This window comes from Xenopus laevis, chromosome 5S, assembly GCF_017654675.1.
Source record: "Xenopus laevis strain J_2021 chromosome 5S, Xenopus_laevis_v10.1, whole genome shotgun sequence".
NCBI classification, from domain to species: Eukaryota; Metazoa; Chordata; class Amphibia; order Anura; family Pipidae; genus Xenopus; species Xenopus laevis.
This window is the reverse complement of record NC_054380.1, coordinates 97,371,449-97,390,159: the sequence shown is the minus strand read 5'-3', so window position 1 is coordinate 97,390,159 and position 18,711 is coordinate 97,371,449. Positions and strand designations below refer to the sequence as shown.

At 37.8% G+C, this 18,711-nt stretch overlaps 1 protein-coding gene across 6 annotated transcripts in view; it reads left to right on the top strand.

The window, feature by feature from the left end:
* The window catches only part of LOC108717452 (neuroligin-1), a 445,212-nt gene that overhangs the window by 112,043 nt on the left and 314,458 nt on the right, over positions 1-18,711 (top strand). For 4 of the 6 annotated variants that reach the window (XM_041564869.1, XM_041564867.1, XM_041564868.1 and 1 more), the window contains exon 1: positions 4,357-4,739. The exons of 1 other annotated variant lie outside the window; for it this stretch is intronic. The gene's annotated coding sequence lies outside the window, so the exon portion shown is untranslated. Of the gene's footprint in view, positions 1-4,356; positions 4,740-18,711 lie in introns of those variants that run through there. One more of the 6 variants, XM_041564866.1, reaches the window with a different exon arrangement.

Here is an 18,711-nt window from a genome sequence, read left to right as displayed (position 1 = left end):
TCAAAAGCAAAAATATATGTTTATCCAACTTGGCATTTGTTTCTGCAAGCAGAGCTTAAGACTGTAAAATGCTTAGTGAAAACCTTCATGTACATAATCTACCTCTGTACTACAAGAGTCCTCTGCACTCAACCCATTATCAATATATTTAAGACAGAGACATTTTGTGCATACTGCTACTAAAAATTGCCTTACCCTTTAAACAAAACAGGGATTGTTTGTCCATATATTGCAATATATTTAAGCTGGCCAACTATGTCAAAGTCATCCCATATCTGGCCAGTCCTACGCTTAATTTTCATCTGATTCATTAAGAATTCTATTGCTTCATTATACATTTTACAAAAGGGACTAAGTTTTACCTGCAACTGCAATTGAGATATTGCCAAATGCATTGAAGACAATGAGTATTTTTCCAAAGGGCATGGAGACATTCTGAAAAATGCTCGTGTTTTTCCCATCTCAAAATCTGGTTTTCCAGATAATGGGTCTTTCCTTAATTTGGCTCTTTGTTCCTTAAATCTATTGGAAAAAATCATGTAAATAAATAAATCCAATAGACTGTTTTTGCTTTCAGTATGGATTCATTATATCCTAGTTTGGATCAGGTACAAGTTACTGTTTTGTTGTTATTATTATTATTATTATTATTATTATTATTATTATTATTATTATTATTATTATTATTATTATTGATATTATTACAGAGATAAAGGAAATAAGTTTAAAAACCTTTGATTATTTGCTTTAAATGGAGTCTATGGAAGATGGCGTTTCCGTAATTTAGAGCTTTGTGGATAACAGGTTCCCATTTAAAGGATCACATACATGTAATGCTATTCCCCATTTCTTTTCTCCAATGCAAAAAAAACGTATTTTTTTTTATCAAGACAAACAATGCATGGCTAAATTCTAGCACAATTTCATGAAAATATTTGCTTCACTCACTTCACACATGAATCTTTTCAGGGCATGCTTAGGTGAATGTTGCCCCCATTGGCTGTAGCTAGGGAGTAATAAAATAAATAAGGGATTTTCTGTTTTTTCAAGGGTAACTGTACTTTAAGCTGATTCCCCGTTGTCAATGTTATATTTGAAACAGAACATTCATACCATGTGCCTTATCCTGTTTTTACCGGACAATTGCATATAATTTATTGTAAAGGCTTTGCTGATCCTTGTGGGGCTTTGTATAAAAGAATATACATACATGAGCAAACACAAACAAATACATGGAGCACATACACTATATAAATGTGAAATCCTGCTGCTCATTTTATTCATATTCGAATAGAAGCCCATTCATCATTCCATTACTTATTCATGCTGCTGGCTAGTACCTCTGAGCCACTCTGCCCTTACCTCCAACCTGCTATTTATACTTAATTACTAGAACCGCTCACCAAAGTTTTTTTTATACTCAAATCCCATTAATCAGTCCATCTCAGTTTATGTAGAAATTGGGCAGTCCTGATCTGGTCGTACAGATGGAGGAAGGCACATGAACACAAGAAATCCATTACTTTGTGCTATCTGTGCTTCTGGAGTATTGGAATAAAATGGCCTCTCCTATAATTGCACACTTAAAGGACACCTTTATGGGATTCCTGTGTTTGTAATGAATCTACTGATATTGGGTAGCCTCATACAGAATAGCCAAGAGGAGACTGACAGAAAACCTTGTAACTATCTAAGCATGGAATTTATTGTTCCCTCCCCTCCCTGCTGCTGTGTCTACTGCTTATTATGTCTATTTTTATAATTGTAACGAGACTCTCTGTTTCAATCATAAGCCTTATATACCCTGCAACTAAAGGAAATTTAGTGAGACATCACTGCTTTGGGTGGGGTTGTACATGGGTGATTTTTACAGCAGAGGGTTCTATCTCTATGACAGCAGTTGTAGTATTTTCAGCAGCAGCAGAGGAGAAAAAAAACCACAAATCTGATATTAGGCTTAATCGGACAGCAATAATAAAATAAAAGGTTTTCCCGAGATGTCCAGCCTTATTGCCCCCACGTTCCAATGAGCAGCTGCTGCAGTTGCATAAAAATCAATGCAGTTTTTTTCATGAATTGGAGGCAAGTTGCAGCTAACCTTTTTAGAATTTGGATTCTGTCATTTCAGCAGGGGAGGTGAACCTTCCCAACAGCACCCTTTACCATCACCAGCACCCTGTCAAGTCCTGAGCAGGCAAACGAAACAAAGAGAAAAGAGAGAGAAATGACAGACATAATGAGTTAATTTATCAAGACTGGGCAAATTTGCCCATGGGCAGTTACCTGTAGCAACCAATCAGTGATTAGCTTTTTAAAGCCAGCTGAAAGGAGAACAATGAATGCAACACTTTGATTGGTTGCCATAGGTTACTGCCCATGGGCAAGTTTGCCCAGTGTTAATAAATGAATCCACTATGTCTGTCATTTTTCTCTCTGTTTCCTTTGTCTGCTCAGGATTTGACAGGCTGCTGGCCCTTATTTATGAATCATACTCCAAATTGGAAGAGGGAGCAAATGACCAATCAATCATAGACCTGACACAGCATCCTAGCTCCATTCTGTTCTATTCTCAGGGCTTTTCTCAGATTTCTAACATTGGCCTGGGTCTACAACCATGGGGAAGGCAAATATATGTTCAGGAATTTATTTGCCTATTATTTAATGAACTTCCAGTCTCCAGAATGGCAATAAAATAGTTTCCTGAACCATTCAAAGTTGATAAGTATATGCATTTTTTAATAAAACATGTCCAATCGATTTCTGTTGCTCCCCAAGGACTCAGCGCCCTCACCTCTGCAATGTATTGAGAATGTGTCCGCCCCTCACTGCCATTTCCCACAATTATAGTATCTTGCCCCCAGTTTTAAAATGATTACCCCTTAAATGGAACCTGTCATAAAAGTGGTGCCAATTAATTAGACATGTCCCCACCTCCTAAAAAACAAAAATAACTATACAGAAGATCATATTCAGAGGGAAAAGGCACAAATGGGGTAATGTAACAAGAAGTCTTAACATTGCCAACATCTAGTAACCCACGTAATACTCTATGAACATGGCCTTCCACACTGTGAGCTCCTTCCGATGAATATTGCTTATCCCTAGCAGGGGGCAATTTTTTTAAAAAAAAGACTTATTGTTTCTCCCCCGCACCTATGTTTGTTAAATGCCCCTGTGAACTTACATTACTCCCAAAGTCAGTGCTGCGCCAGGCCTGAATAGTGCCCTAGGCAACCAGACTGGCCTCATCATCCCCCATCCGGGCGTGGGTGCACATGCACAAACAGGCACACACATGCATGTACAGGTGCATGTGTCATTTTATTGTGGGGAGCACACCAGAACACCAGTGTAGACAACAAAAGAGGTTTGTTCCTTGCACCACCTAGGTGTTGTATTGTAGGCACGTGACTCTTCTACTTAACTCTAATTCTGGCCCTGCCCAAAGTTTGCCTGGGTGCTGTAACCCTTAGCAACTACGATTTTTGACTGGCTGCTACAGGTAACTAGACCTGCAGCAAACTTTCCACCTTTAACTACATAACCCCATGCATATTTGCTGAGATTTGCTCCACCTTCTCATCTCCATAGTCAACACTACGCAATATGTTGGCACTATATAAATACATGTTAATAATAATAATAATAATAATGAACATCTCCCCCCCCCCCACAAAGGAATAACTAAATAGAAGATCATACCCTAAAGCCCCCATTGTTTAGTGTCTTTCTTCATGAGATTGTGCTCAGTACTGTTACTGCTTTATGCAGATATGAGCAGGACTGTATTTGGATCGCGGGCGCCGTTAGGCAGCGTGGTCCTAGCGCCCGCCGCCGCTGACACTTGGGCCCACCGGGAGTTTTCCTGGTATCCCGGTGGGCCAGTCCGACACTGCTGGCAGGTAAAAATGATGTTTGATCCCAATGTTATTAATAGGGAAAAAAGATAAATATATTTATTTTTTTCCAGAAAAGGTGGAAAGGAGGAATAATAGATTGGAAAGTGGGCCCATGGTCTAGAGTTTTCTGGTGAGCCCCTGGCATCCCAGCCCAACACTGCAAATATTGCATTTGTTTTTCCTCCTCATCAGTGGAGAAACAAAGCACAAAACATCTTTGCCAAAAGGGTACTCCTCATCAAATCTAATGCGCAATTCGGCAGCAGTATTTAAATGTAGGAACAGAGACCTCGCAGCTGGGGTTGAAGCGCGACCCCTAGTTTAGTAGGAGCTGAGAGGGGCCCGGCACAAACATGCGGCTGCGAGTGAAGACTATTGGGAGCATTGCCGCTGTAGCTCAGTAGCTGCATTTCAGCCGGCGGCGGCTAGAGGCGCTTGTGCATCAGTTTTGGGGACAATCAGCGCATTGAGGTTCCCAGGCTGTACGAGAGGAATACAGGGCTCTCCTACTCTCAAAGCGCAGAAAACGGCAGCCAAAAGATAAAGGAGAAAATCCCTGGCTGACTGAGCGCTGCTGTGAATCCTCTCAGGCGGCAAGTCGCATTCAACATCCCAGGTCAATAGCTGGTCCGATAAAAAGGCTGGATCGGCAGCATTGGAAGATTGATGGTGAATATCCAGCGTGTGTTTTATTCTGCGATGAGTGAGTGAGGGGATGAGGGAAAGCCTGGCATGTAGTAGGGATGGAGGGGCAATGTGGATACTGCTGCTGCTGCTGCTGCTGCTCATGATCGTGTCTCCTGATGAACCAAGAACATTATGGGATCAATGGGAGAGCTGGTAAATACTTTCATCTTCCCCTAATTGCAATCTCTACTGACTGGGCTGCGTTCTGCCTGGGGGAGGGGAGTTGGGAGGCTGTTTTGGGGGCCACCATGGGCTGTGGCTTTATTCCTGGACAGTCTGGCCACCCTTGGTGCTGTAGTTGTGCCCATCGCTTCTTGCTAACCCAAGGGCTACATAGAAAGAAAGAGGCAGACAGGGAATTCCCCTCCCCCAGAGCAAAGGGGCAAGAAGTGGAGGTATTTCATATGCAGGCATAAGGGGAAAAGAAGTTCACTGGGATTTACTGCTTCAGATCCATCTTTTTAACCTTTCGGTTTCTGTACTGTAGTTGGCCCGAATAATGTGCGTGATATTGGGCAATGTGATAGTGGCACAGCTCTTGGTTGTATATAGTATAACTGTAAAAACAGAAACTGCTGCAAATGTATTTGTTGGGTGGGTCGGGCACGTCTCAGTAAGATTAGTGGCCCTATTTTGAGAAATGCCTGCTTGGTATATTTAGGGAGCTCGGAGCACCCTGCTCACAGTGTTACTAGTCTGCTCACTCCTCTGCATCACTACAACCAAATTTAACAGTCCTGACTTACATATATGCATGTATTTATGTATATATATTATATATTGCCTTGGGAAAATAGCAAGATTGGATTTTGTAAATCAAGGCGTGGGGGGGGGGTTTGTCAGTGGAGTGTAGTCTCTTGGAACACAGTAAGTAAGAGGTTAATCAGCTTTTTATTTTACTGATAGGATATTTCTTCTCATTGTTGTAAGCAACACATCTCCTGTCTGTTCAAGGTCTCCCTCATAAATCTGCTTTAGGCTGTTTTTACAGAATGCCGTGATGGGATTTATGTGTAAATAACGTCACGATTCGTGCATGCCAAGGAAATGTGTTCATATCAAAACTAATCAAATCTTTTGTAACCATTTCCTTTTCCTTCTGCAAACGACAGACAAGCTATTTTTAGTTTAAAGGAGATTTAAAAAAAAAAAAATCCCAAACCGCGGCTAAGAATTGGAGCAGTACAGTGCTTTGTCTGCCCTTTAAATGTAAAATGAACCATAATGTATACAGTATAAATTCATGTAAAGAAGACCAGTATATAGTATTAATTAAGCACTTTGGATGCCTAGGTATTTAGCCATTTAGTGAAGGATCAAGGGATTTAAATTATACTGGGATTTGAAGAAATTTTGAATGATCTGTATAGAGCTGCAAAATCTACACTGTTTAATGCAATGTTACCACAGTAGCAGCCACATATACAGCATATCTGTTCATTTACAGTGTACATATATTTAGGGTAAGTTTAATTTAAATGCTAATTATTATGTACCATTCTGTAGTTCTTTTCAGTTCCAGTTCCCATAATCTCTATGCCCCCCCCCATTAGCTTTTGGGGTGTTCTGGGACTTGTAGTTGTTGCATCTGGGAGTTGTAGTTCACAACAGCTGGAACATTGTGAGTTTGACATTACTGCTATATCATCCCTTAGCAAGAGAAACCATAACCTTGTTAAAGAAGAAAGGGTTATTCATCAACTAGCTATATGAAGTCATAGATGATAACTTTAACTAGGGCACTGTTTCAGTTCCAATCTGAGCAATGTAAATAAGAGCACTGGGTTATGTGGAATATGTGTATCTAACGGGAGCTCACACACTCTCACATATTTTTTTCATATTAAAGATGGACATGGTTGTAATAATTCATTAAAATTCATTGACATGATCTCACTCTGTGGCTGTAACAAGCCACTGTAATAGAACGTATTTTTTTCCCCAGCTGAACTCTGCCAACCTCCACGGAACCAAATTTAGATTTCAGGATTCTGATTTTAATGCACTTTACATGCTCATTATATAATGGTATCTGTGATTATGTGACTGCATTTTTAATATGGAAAAAAAAAAAAGTCAGGCATTTTCCATTTTCCCCCTCAAACATGACGTTTGCCCACTTGCAAAGACTAAAGCTGGCCACAGACGCAAAGATCCGATCGTACGAATCAATGTATGATCGGAACAGATCAGCCGATGTTCTGCCCCTGACAGCAATCGTAAGATAGACAAAGCTAGTCACAGTCTCCCACTGAAAATCGTACGATCGGCAATACACGCAGAGATATTACCCGCAGCCGACAGGAATTTTCTAACCTGTCCGATCGAAAAAACGAACGATCTCCGCCGGACAAAAAATGACGGGACTCTCCACACATGTTCCGAAAATCGTACGAATCCTCGATTCGAACGATGAGATCTTTGCGTCTATGGCCAGCTTAAGGGAGCTAGCACACGGGCAGATTCGGGGAGATTTAGTCGCCTGGCAACTAATTGCCTCTTCTGCGGGGCGACAATCTCCCCCCTGCCTTCCGCCTGCTGTAATGAGAAAACGCCAGCGCCAATGCACTCACGGCACTTCGATTTCCGAAGCCGCCCAAAGTAGCGCTGCAAGTGCATTGGGGCTTGCGTTTTCCCATTATAGCAGGTGGAAGGCAGAGGGAAGGCAGTTCGGGGAGATTTTTTTTTATGCAGCTAATTTTCGCTGGCACATTTTCACCGCAGTTTATCAAATTTATTCCTTGGTGGCGAAATGTGGAAGTTCGCCGCAGATTTGTGCCTGCCGAATTTATTTGTCCATTAATAGTCATCGCATGTGGCAATTGTATGTTGGGGCTGCTTTATGGACATGCAATGGAATAGTAAGAAAAAAAAATCATCCATCTATAACACCAAAGCCAAGTATCATGAACACTGAAGAAAAGCAAGCTTCCTTTATAGCATGGCACCTGCTTTGTGATGTAGAAATATAATGTTCTGCCCCAATTCATAACTTACTACACAATTTTGTTGGGAATTACAGGGGATTGTCTGAGTGAAATATCCTGTATTGATTTGATAGCCAGCTATAGCAATCCATATTAAATTAGTGCATACATATATGAAAGCAGTAGGTGTGTGTAAACAGAAACAATTCAATATTTTAATTATTGTGAACTTCTGTTTGAAGAAGCAACTTCCCAGTAAAGGGTGTTTAAGGTGATACAGTATTTTTTTCGTATTATACAAATGAGAACACTTAGATATTAGATATATATATATATATATTCTGCATCTGGTTAATTCACTCATACACCACACACCTATGAGTACTGTGTAATTTGCAGATCATTCCAACCACATCCCTACTTTGCCTCCATCTATCTTTAAACTACCCTGCTGTTTCTTGTTAACACTACTTCTACAAATTCCCAAACGGATGTGTTGTCCACTACCATGAATGAGATTTTTACTCTATGCATATTTAGTGTTCTCCATGTTCCCATAAGCACAGCTTAAAAAGCACTTAGGGTAAATTTTGATTTAAATGCTAATTTACAGTTGTAGATAGGCTTGGAATTTCATGAGGATAAGACAGTGTCTTTTTGTACACGCGCACTCTTGTATGTCAGGAAGGCGTGGTATCAAATAAGTTTTGACCCAAAAGGGGCAGGTGTTGAATCCAAAACATCCAAAAAAAACCTGTGTTATAAACCATAGTCCATAGTTACAGTTTTCCTGTCTGCTATATCCTGAACCTCACCTGGCATCTTGTATCATAACTACTCAGTTTTTCTTGCCTGCCGTCCTGTCAATTATGCTCCAATCCATAACTCTTATGTCTCAAGTACTATCTGTCCTTTGCCCATTTCATCCTCTTAGTGTTATTTAATTCATCTCACATGTCCTGCTACCTACTGTTCTGTAATCATCCACCCCTCCTGTTTCTCATGTATGATGTCCTTTCTCAAATCTATTTCTATTGTCCAAGCTCTGGTTTTTCTCAACCAGCAGCTCCAGTCGGCTTCCCTGTTTCTGACCTGCTATTTTCTCCTATTTCTCCTTAGTATCACATTTTTCTACCTCTCCTTTATTGCCTCCTGTCTTCTCTTCTACCACTTTCTAGCTGTCCTCATATTTTCTTGTGTCTTATATACCACTCCCAGTCCCAGCCTTTACTTCATGGTGCCCTGCTTCTTAACCATCAACTCCTTCTTCTTCTGCCTGGAGTGCAACCTGAAGTAAAAGACTTCACACAGTATGAGAAGCATTTTATCTTTTTTCTGTCTACAGTTTAAAAAGCCTAACAGTAATTGCTTTCAAACAACTCTAAACACTACCAAGAACAAATATACACAAATTCTGATTTAACCAAATTTATGACAAAAAGAGTTTACACCTGCAACCATTTTGCATGCAACTATATATTTTTAGTTTAGGGCAGTTTTTTTTCTGTTTTTTTCAGAGATGACCTAAAGAGGCAGTTATTTTTAATTCTTCACTAGCAGCTAATTATGCTGCTCTATCACTAGGGCTGACAGTAGATTGCTGTCAGACCCCTTGAAATGATAGAAATTCCCTCTGGGAATTTTTGTCTTGGTCAGCTGATTCTCATGTCTGTTGATTGTGTTGTAGACAGGTACTAGTCACTATTGGTGTATTCAAAATGAGTTCCTTGCATTTGAGTTCACAGGGGTTATTGTACATGAGTGGGAGGCCAAGTTAATTTCCAGTGCACATGGTGTTATCATTACTTAATTGTTATATTCAAGAACTGTAGCAGGACAACATCACCAACTTGTTTTAAGTGCTAGACACTACTACTATTATTATATTATTATATTATTATATTATTATATTACTAGTATAAAAATAAAATAAATAGCAAATAATAGCAAGCAAAAATGAAAAAAAAAAAAAACAGTTTGAAAGTAGGTCCATAATTAATAGAGCTAAAAAATAATGCTATAAATCACTACAATAGATCATATTAAAGGGCATGTAAAGTCCAAAATAGAATAAGGCTAGAAATGCTGTATTTTGTATACTAAACATAAACATGAACTTACTGCACCACAAGCCTAAACAAACAAATAATTTTTGCTTTCAAAGTTGGCTACAGGGGGTCACCATCTTGTAACTTTGTTAACAACTTTGCAAGACCAAGACTGTGCACATGCTCAGAGTGGTCTGGGCTGCTTAAGGATCGTCATAAACAAAGCTGCTTTAGTTTTGCATGGCTGGGAAGGCGGGGGCTCCCCCTGCTGTTCATAAGTATGATTGTTTCCCTGCAGAGAAGTTAGGGAACATCTGACAATTCCTATCCACAGCAGTAAATGAAGGGAGAATTTCACTGCATATAGTCAGGTTTCTTATAAAAACGGTAGACTTTTTTTAATTAAAGTACATTGGAGATAGGTTTCTTTTTCATTAAAGAAAGTAAAAATTGGATTTTATTTTTTTTTGCCTTTACATGCCCTTTAAGTCCTACTGTTAGACTGTAGGAAAATACTTACTTTGAGGAGTAATAGTAAAGGCATCATTGAAGAAACCCTAAAAAATACATTGTATGAAATAACATTATATATGGACAAAGTCTGTTAGCTCCAGGACTCATGTAAGTGAGTTGTGCTGGTTGCAAAAAAAACAACAAAAAAACATGAAAAGCAAAAAGACATTTCCCAAGACTGCTTAATACTGCATCTATACCTCCAGGGCAGAACACTGTGAGGTTTGGAGTAAGTTGATTTATAAAACTTCACTTACATTTAAAAACAACAAATGCCAAATACAAAACATAATAGTTGAAAACTATGGAATTGGTTGAAATAAAAAAATGCCCTTATAGTGACAATTATTTTTTTAAATTGGACAACCTATAAATGAATCTAGCCCTGGAGAGGTCCAATGTAGGCCTCTGGACCCTTCCTAGGCTTAAGCCCCGGCATAATCAGATTGGTCTGACTCAATGTGCCCTATCAGTACTTAATGTGCCCTAACAGTACTCCTTCCCACACAGGTGCAAACGCACCTTCAAAGTATTTAACCATGTAAGTGGGAGTGTTCCCCTTTCAATCATAATATCCAGTCTTTGGCTGGGGAAGTTGTACAATGTATTTTGTTGTTATTCAACATTATTTACCTGACCACATACAATACCCTTGCAGTTTTACATTTAAAATCTTGTGTGGGGTTTTTTTTTTTCAAAATGTTATTAAATATATAATCTTCATTTTGGAAAATCTATTTCTCCTATGTTCTATCCTGGAAATATAAATGCTGTGGTTTTTAACTAGTCTTTGGACATGTATTTTCCCCTTTTCTGTATCTCTGTGAATTTTTTGGTTAGTTGCTAAGTTCAACAGTAATAGTGCAGATATGCAGAGTGACGCCCAGGGGCATATTTATTATTCTGTGTAAAAGGAAATTCCCTGAAAAAATGGAATATGCCCCTCAGACTCTTAACTTTGTGATTTAAATTGTTTTTATGTTTGTGACAACAGTGAAGATGCCATTTAATTCCCTGAATACAAGGTTAGTTTGACCTTATCTGCTGAACTGACTCATGTCAAGTGTTTCATGTAGGAAAGGATATTCCTGGGAGTTTAATGCACACACTGCAGTAAGTGTTGGGCTACTTGGCACACCATCTATTTACAACCAATAAAGGTGATAGATAGGCGACACTGAGTTCAGAATAAGCAAGTTGAAAATACTTAAAGTAAACACTGCATTGCAAATCTCCCCAGTGATCCAGCTGGACTAAATTGGCTATTGAAGGCATGGAGCTTGCCTTTTTTCCAATCACTTAAAAGGGTTCACCTTCAAACACTTTTTTCAGTTCAGTTAGTTTCAGATTGTTCACCAAAAATAAAGACTTTTTCTAATTACGTTCTATTTTCTATTTGTAACAGTTTTTCTACTATTGGAGTATAATGTTTAATTGTTCACCTTCTAAAGCAGCTCTGGGTGGGGTCACCTACTCCTTAACTGTTCTAAATTGATACATTTAGTTGATACATTCGTTATCTTTAGCCTTGCTGAGTATATTTCCTGAGTTCTATTAAAGGCAGCTGTTAAAATTGATACAATAGTTGCTGATATTCTGCAGATGCTGCTGAGAAATGTATCACCTAATTGTAGCAACTAAATGTAGCAAATTGTAACAGTTCAGATGCTCCTGGATCACTGAGCTGCCAGACTGAAACACGAGAGACACGAACATCAACTTTAAACTTCCATTATGGGAAAACGGTAAAAAATATAAGGAATTGCAACAGCAAAAAGCAATTGAAAAAAGTCTTTGTTTATGGTGAAAAATCTAAAAACAACTGAACTGAAACAGGTGTTTGGAGGTGAACAACCCCTTTTTGATCTTGTAGTTCTCTAAACTCTGTTTGTAAACAAGGAAAATTCACCAGGCTGTTGGATTTCTCAGCATGAGTTCAGGTGTAAGTTGAAAGCTCTGCAGGGCAGACAATGGGGTAAATTTACTAAGCTGCGAAAATTCACCAGCGACGGCTTCGCAGTCATCACAACACTTTACCAGCCGAAAATTTGCTTAGACAATGCTAATTTACTAATATGTGAAATTGCATCCAGGGTGCGCTGAACGCTGGTGAATTTTCTCTAGCATTACTTCGGCAATAAGAGCAAAGATGCGCTAGCGTTCAATTATGCCTAGCACAACTTCTTTAGAGGTCTTCGCTCAGGCTAATTTGCATACGGTAGGAAATCATAAAGTTGAATGGATATATATATTGCAGCAAATACATTACATTACACAAGTACAGGGGACCTTAATAAAGAGTTGAGTTAAATAGAGTTGTTATAATGCCCTACACATGAGCCCACTGTATAGTTTATGTTCCATATATTAGAAAATATATGGGGGAAACCGGTTACCCAAAAAAACTTTTAAAGACTTTTGCAGGCTATCACTCTGAAAAATGGAAAAGACGCCAGCATTTTTTTCCACTAAAAATATGATGTAAGTAACAGAAGATTGAGGAAGATCTATGCATTCCAATGCACTCCGCCTGGTCTGAGCTGGCGAAGGCAAGTCTGGCGAAAGACGTAACGTTCAGTAAAATCCGCATCTTGGTGAATTTGCGCAGTGACGTCCATTTGCTAGAGCGAAAATTCGCCTGGCGATAGAGTACGAATGACCGCTAGCGTCTGTCTCTTTTGCTAGCGAAGTTACGCCTGCGCCCGTTAGTAAATTAGCAAAGTGCCTGAAAGCGGTAACGCTGGTGAATCAGTGTTAGTCACTTCGCCCTTTAGTAAATCTGCCTCAATGTCTTCCCCCTATCTTTTTCATATATGGCACTTTGTGACTGTATTTATTTATTTTATTGCAATGTTTTCCATCTATTTGAACAATTATTGTGTTGTAAATACCTTCACCTTCCTGTATGTAAGTAATGCTACTTAAATAAAGATATACAGTTACATACTTTTTACAGCTGCAAATTGCCCAACAATTGGCCATTTGTTTGGCTTTAGGTACACTGGAAACTGGGTAGATTGGATTTTATCTACCCCTGTGTATTTAGTCTCTTGTCTTACAATCAGTTATCTTTCTTTTACTTAAGGCACAAAAGGATTTAACACAGTTAACCCAGGTTATTTTATTTCTCTAGTGAGTTGCATAGTTTCTCAATGCAGCTTGTACAGATGATGCCATGAAAATAGAAATTAAGTTGGTGAAGAGTTTTGTATTTTATTGAAGGAAATATATCAAAGATAATGCCTATTTATCCATAGACTATTCTAAAATGTATTTAGAGTGCACTGACATTGCCATTTAATGGTAAAGTTTACTCTTTGCACATAATGGGCCAGCGTCAATATCATAAGAAAAATTATCTTTCAAAACTCTAAGCAGCACTGAATTAAAATAAATATTTATGCATATATGTACATGCTACCTGACTGCTTCTTAAAGTATCTAAAGTTGTCAGTCATTCAGTTTATCTACTGATTTGATCAAAAGAAGGAAATTGCTGCATCCGATTATTGTGTGAGTCAAGTGAGTTCTCCGCAGTCTGTTGTTATTGCTTCCTAAAATCACTTGTAATATTGTTCACTGATACAATCTATCCCACGTTAAAATCAAATTGCAAGTCGGGTATCTCAGTAGATTGACACAAACATTTCACTCGCTACATGACACTTTATTATCTGTCATATATAGGTCTGTCAGAAATAAATAATGTATATCGTACGTAGTGAGGGAGATACAAAATGAAATGTCGATTAGAGTGATTGAGGAAGTGTAACCTTCTCAATTTAAATCAGGAAAGCGCTATCTTTAATTTGTAATGCCATTTATGACGCTGGAAAGATCAGACAGGAAGTGTGTGCACATTGACCGATTACTGATCTTCAAGGAATTCATTGTTATTCTTTCCCCCGGGACAAGCACAATCCAAGTCTCATCTGCTTCTTTGCTAGTGAGAATAAAATGGGGATTAATTGTGCTTTTTTATTTTTTATAATTTTTTTTAAAGGGTCCACATTGCAATGCTTTGAATTGAATATAAGTTACCGTCAGCATCTGGTATGCTTGGGTATAGATACTTTAAATACAAAAAATGTACCCCTCCTCCAACTACTTCTAGAAAGAAAATTAAAGCAAGGGATTAAGCCTGCTAATTGACGCACGCTGATCAACTGCTAATTTGACAAGCACACCTATTGGATTCCATTTATAAGATACTAAATTCAATGCATGTATATGTGACAGGGATCTTAGATTGTAAGCTCCACTGGGACAGGGACTGGGGGGTATGATGTATATTCTCTGTAATGTGCTGCAGAATATGTTGGAACTATATATAAATAATAATAATAATAATAGAATCCAAATAATTTGTTGTAAGATATCTATGTTTGATGCATATGTTATAAACTTCAGAATAAATACCCAGAAACACCATGAGCCCATTCTAGAGTAAATGCTAATGTAGCTGTGGAGTCAAAAAAGAAAACTGAGCAATTTGTTAATTACATTTAAAAAGGAATGATCTATAATTTGTCTTATTCTGGTGGTGGTTAAGAAAGGACAAATGCAAATGCAAACTGGCGGGTTCCTGTGATTAATAGTAACAATGCTCACCTACCTGAATTGACCAATGGTCTAGCTGACCATCTGGACAGGGTAGATTAGTATCTGTTAACCAGGCAAAATATCAAATTCCTGACAGTCTAGGTGTTGTGAACTTCAACTCTCAACATCCCCCAATAATCAAAATATGTTATGAGTGTGTAGTTGCCAATAACTTATTGGGTACATGTTCACATAACTGGTATAGGAGCAGAAGCTATGCAATCATGGCAAAATATTCTAGAAATTAACACAACGATAAATATATTTGTTACAAATTAAGTAAAATATAAGTGGCAACTAAATGTTATAAACCATGAGTAGTGAGGGGCGAATAAATTCGGCAGGCGTGAATTTCTGCGTTTTGTCACCGGCGAATAAATTTGCGAAACTGCAGCGAAAATTAGTCGGCGACTAAACGCGCAAATTCGCGCCTGCCGAATTTATTCGCCCCTCACTACTCATGGTTTATAACATTAGGTTCTATAAAGAAATCCAATGGCACACAGGATTAAGCATGACAAAGGGGCGTGGCCCCGAAACGTTGCACTCCGCATTAAACACGCAAGGCAGTCTTGCTTGCATTAATCCTGTGTGCCATTGGATTTCTTTATTGAACTGTTCCTGTGCGGTGGCCGAGCCTCTACCTTTTGAGCACCAGGTATCTTTATTGTTGTTTGTATTAGGGTGCGCAGGAGCTTAACTTGTTGCAGTTATAACATTTAGTTGCCTCAGAATTAATACAGGGTACTGAAAAGCAAGAGGCAGTGGGTCAAAATAAGTGGCATAAGCACTTGTAACAGATAATTTAGGCAAAGATGACTATGACTAAGGTAGAAGATAATGAAGGATTTAATATTAGCACCACTTATGTAGACTGGATGTCAACAGAAGGAAATAAAAACATTTTCTGTTAAGAATCCTGACTGACACACACACAATTACTGATTTAGGCTACGCATAAGATACAAGTCCTACAGCTTGAGAACATTGGCTCTTGATGACTATAATGTAAAATTGAAAGTGTAGTTGATAGTGGATAAAGACTGTTCCAACTTGAAGGCAAGGGAAGTGTAAGGTGAATTATAATTTCACATGCTTCTTCTGGAACATTCCTTGGGGCACATTTACTAAGCTCGAGTGAAGGATTCGAATTATAAAAACTTAGAATTTCGAAGTATTTTTTTGGGTACTTCAACCATCGAATAAGCTACTACGACTTTCGACTACGACATCGATTCGAACTAAAAATCATTCGACTATTCGACCAATCGATAGTCGAAGTACTGTCTCTTTAAAAAATACTTCGACTACCTACTTCTCCACTTTAAACCTACCGAGGTACAATGTTAGCCTATGGGGACCTTTCCCATCACTTTTCTAAGGTTTTTTGATTGAAGGAAAATCCTTCGATCGATCGATTAAAATCCTTTGAATCATTCGATTCGAAAGATTTCATCGTTCGATTGAACGATTTTTCCTTCGATCGCTCGATCGTAGGATTTGCAGTAAATCCTTCGAATTCGTAGGATTTTACTTTGAGGGTTGAAATTCGAGGGTTTATTAACCCTCGATATTCGACCCTTAGTAAATGTGCCCCTTAGTGTCTGCGTTCATTTCTTTCTATTACACAGTTTCAGAACTGACATAGTGGGATATTTACAAATGATAAAAGTCATTTTTACAAGGTTTTCTAAAAGAAAAAGACTGTAAAATTATTATTATGAGTTAATTATTCAGCATCTGTTTATACTGTGATGCTTTACTATTAATTAGTTATATAGCTTCAGGACACCAGTATATTAAATGATATCAGTAGGTGCTTTAAATTACATTTAGAGTAGATTAATTTAAGATGAATGCAGTGTTGTTCATTAGGCCTACTGGTAATGTGCTGCTTATTATTGGCTCCCAGGATGTATTAGAATTCAGTGGATTTCTTGCATTTTTAATTCATGTGAAAGTTTGACTTATCAACAGTGCACAGGTAAAAGAATAAGTTATGTTTCAGTTTTAAGAGAGCGGCCTTGGGCAAATAGTTTTAATGTATGCTTGAAAGTATTTATGATAGCCTTAAACTGAACTTGCTCTGCATACTGAACATATTAAAATTCTGTGTTATGTACATGCTTATTGTTATTGTCATAATTTAATCATTGTAAACATTTTATACTACATTTGTGACATAATATGATTATTATAAAAAGTAATGCACCCCAGAATAACAGTTATAAGTCTGGAGTTTCCAGAATGTAGCCTAATACTTTTATCTCCAATTTTCAAACCCAAAATAATTTTGTAAGCTAAGGGACCTGATTCATGAGTTTGGATTTCCACTACATAAAAAGTAGAATATTGTGACCTATGTTCCAATATGCAAATTAGAACAGAATTAGAAACACAAGAATTTCTAAAAAAAAAACTGAATGGTTTAAATTTAACGAACTCTTAGAGGCCCATTTGTCCACATTCTCATTTTAGTGGTTTTAGTGGTTTTAGACAGCATAATTCAACTCTTTTTTTAAAAAATTTTAATACCACAAAAGCCAAGTAATTTATTAAAACAGCCTAATAATAAAAGCATGAATGATTAGAAAATGTAGAACTAATCTAAATACTAATACAAAAACCTCGACATCCTCAATTTTTTTGTGCAATTACAAACATCCCACCCCAACCCCCTAAAAGCTTGAATTAAAGAAAGATTCTACAATTGGAAACAAATCCCACTGACTTCTACATGACATTGACAGCTATTAAGTGGTGAAGTGCTTTTCAAGGTTTTTTCGTTTAATAAATTACAAATTTGTTGTGATTTAAAGTAATTAGTATAATGCACAATTTTTAACACTTCAGTGAAATGAACAAAATACAAATGTTAATAAATTAACCCCTTAGTGATTCCAGCATGAATATTTAATTTAATACATGGCTGGGGTGTTAGAGCTTAGCACAGCCTCTGAACTCTAACATCCAATATAACAGGATGGCACTTGCATGTGTGTGTAGTCGAATACATTCTGATAAATTGGAACGTTACCTGCTTTGACAAATGTGCCAGTTTGTTAAACACTTTACTGACTTTCAGGAAAATTAATCCGATAGGAAGGTGACTGTGCAAAAATCTGCACTTCTGGATTCTTCAGGATTCCACAGTTCAAATTTTAGCAAGTCTGCTCCCTTGTTTAACAGAACATAGTGAAAACTGTTTGAGATGGCATTTATTGCTTGTCAGAGAATAAATGTTAATTCAAATTGTGCCAGCGGTAGTATAAAAAATAGGATGTATTGGGCAAAATGTAGATGTACTGTAGTATTGATGGGAAAACCTTCTCAACATCACTGCAGTCTTCTGGTAAATCTCATTAAAAACTATGAACCATTTTTCTCCTAGAAATATTTATACATTGATCATATCTGCTTTGGGTTGGGTGGCCAGTTGTATAACTGTATAGGAAGGATTTCCAATAATTTATATTATGTTTATTGCTTGAATTATATGTAGAACCATGTTATTATTGACGCTTGTTACAAGACACAACCAGTGTTACATTCAGCTGTTCTTCTCTGTATATCTCTATCTGGAATGATTTTGGAAGCTTTTATAAATGTCTTTTGTTTTTTTACTAGAGAGAAATAAAATAAAATTCTGTGTATGCAAATTCTGTTTCTGTAGATTCTGTTCTCAAGCAAGCTTTGGTCACTTGGTCACTAGCCATCTGCTTGGCTATAAAAGCATTTTTTTTGTTTTTCTGTGCTGTGGAGCAATATCTCTATCCTTCCCCACTAGTAATTCCCTTTTACTCCTGTACTTGCACGCTTGCATGTCATACAGTAAGTTCCCAAGTCTATAAAACTCTGATTCCTTTTTTCAGGAATCTGACTTTTTGTGGGCTCAGAATCCATGGAGCTTGTGTCAAGTAAACTTTGTTTTTCATCTCAATGGTTTTTCATCTCAATGGTTCCTGAAATTCCATGACATTAAGAACATAAAGGCAGATAAAGTCCAGATGCAGACAATATGAGGTGTTAGTAGTC